Here is a 2,183-nt window from a genome sequence, read left to right on the forward strand (position 1 = left end):
ATTGTGGCAATTCAGTTACATCTTTAGGCTGCACTTTTAAATTTAGTTCTCTTGCTATTTCCACCACATCTGCTCATACTTTCTTTACTAAAGTCTTGAACCCTCAGATCCATGACGGCTGGAATCAACTTCTTCCATACAACTATTGATGCTGATATTTTGACCTCTTCCTATGAATCACAGATGTTACACATGTTCTTAATGGGATTTAGAATGATGAGTACTTTGTAGAACATTTTTAATGTACTTTTCCCAGATGCATCAGAGGAATCACTATCTATAGCAGCTATAGCCTTATGAAATGTATTTCTTAAGTAATGAGACATGAAAGTCAAAATTATTTCTTGATCTGTTGATTGCAGAATGAATATTGTGTTAGCAGGCATGAAAACAACATTAATTTCATACATCCCTATCAGAGCTTTGGGTAACCAGGTGCATTGTCAGCGAACAGTAATATTTTGATAGGAATATTTTTTTTCTGAGTGGTAGCTCTCAACAGTGGGCTTAAAATACAAACCATATTGTAAACCATAATTCTTAAGGGCCCTAAGATTTTCAAAATGGCAAATGAACATTCTACTGGAAGTTACCAGCTGCAACAGCCCCTAACAAGAGAGTCAGCCTGTCCTTGTGCTGTCCATAATTATAGTCAAATAACATGTGGTGGTCTGTATGATGGGCTGAGCCATTAATAAATGTCTTTAAGATTTGGAGAACATGGAAATTGCCATCATGAATGGAAATTGTCCAGATATTGATCAAGATGTACAAACTGAAATAAACTACCTGTGTAATGGAAGGATGAAAGAGTCTATATGGCAAGGCGGACTCTGAAGGAAGCCATCCAAAGGGTGAAAAGCATGACTTGCAAATGGAGTAGGAATCTTCCAGAGATGATTTGGTTTGTATATGTGCTTATACACAAGTTCTATGATGAAGGCCTCTATGAATCCAGTAGATCAGCATATTAGTGAAAAAGAGGAGGGGGAGTATACTAACAATGAGCCCAAACCAGCCACCTGGAAACTCTCCAGGGTCATCATATAGTTTGCTGTAATCTCTCAACTCTAGGAGAAACAATGAAACAGTGGGACTATTAAATTATGGCAGTAATTGGACAATAAATGTAATCTCTCTATAGACATTATTTTTAAAAAATCATGGATGCTTCATTAATAAATGATCACAGACAAAATAATAACTCAGTGTTGCAAAGATGAAATAAAGTATATAAGCACCAAGATTTGTTACTTGATCTGGAGACTAATAGTTTATCAGAAGAGGTCATCCTCGACCATCAGGCTGGATAGAGGTATGGCGTAAAAAAATAATAATCTGCAAAACTGAGCACAAGATCCATCTTAGCTCCTAAAGAGGGTCTGCAGATTCAGTCTCTGTGGGATTGTAAGATGCCCTTTTTCCTTAAACCTTATGATCCAACCTCTGCCAACTTTAGACTTTTCTTCTGCAGATTTCTCACTGGTCAGCCTTCACAGAAATGAAGAGAGTTAAGGCTTTGCTCTGGATTAGGCTTTGGCTTAAGGGAATGCTGTGGCTGGTTTGATCTTCTATCCAGACCACTAAAACTTTCTCCAAATCAGCGATAAGGCTGTTTTGCTTTCTTATCATTCACATGTTCACTGGAGTAGCACTTTAATTTTCTTCAAGAACTTTTCCCTTTTTTGGCTCACTGCTGGGTGTAAGAGGCCCAACTTACTGCCTGTGTCAGCTTTTGACATGCCTTCTTCACTAAGCTTAATTATTTCTAGCTTTTAAAGTGAGAGATGGGTGGTTCTTCCTTTTACTTGAACACTTAGAGGTTATTGTGGGGTTATTAATTGGCATAATTTTAATATTTTTGCGTCTCGGCAAGTAAGAAGGCCAGAGGAGAGGGAGAGAGATGGGGGGGGGGGGGGGGAGGTCAGCCAGTAGAGCAGTCAAAACACATACAACATTTATCAATGAAGTTTGCTGTTTTATATGGCCACAATCGGCGGCACCCTACAATTGCTATAGTAACATCAAAGATTACTGATCACAGATCACCATAACAAATATAATAATAATGAAAATGTCTGAAATACTGCAAGAGTTACCAAAATGTGACACAGAGACATGAAATGAGCAAAATGCTGTTGGAAGAATAGCACTGACAGGCTTGCTCTGTGCAGTGGCCACAA

The 2,183-nt window shown here is 38.3% G+C and overlaps 1 pseudogene; it reads right to left on the reverse strand.

Annotated features, from left to right (window-relative positions):
- Positions 1-579: 579 nt before the first annotated feature.
- LOC112643428 (lathosterol oxidase-like) lies at positions 580-1,363 on the reverse strand (annotated as a pseudogene).
- Positions 1,364-2,183: the final 820 nt, after the last annotated feature.

The sequence above is a fragment of the Canis lupus genome, chromosome 1, assembly GCF_003254725.2.
Source record: "Canis lupus dingo isolate Sandy chromosome 1, ASM325472v2, whole genome shotgun sequence".
NCBI lineage: Eukaryota > Metazoa > Chordata > Mammalia > Carnivora > Canidae > Canis > Canis lupus.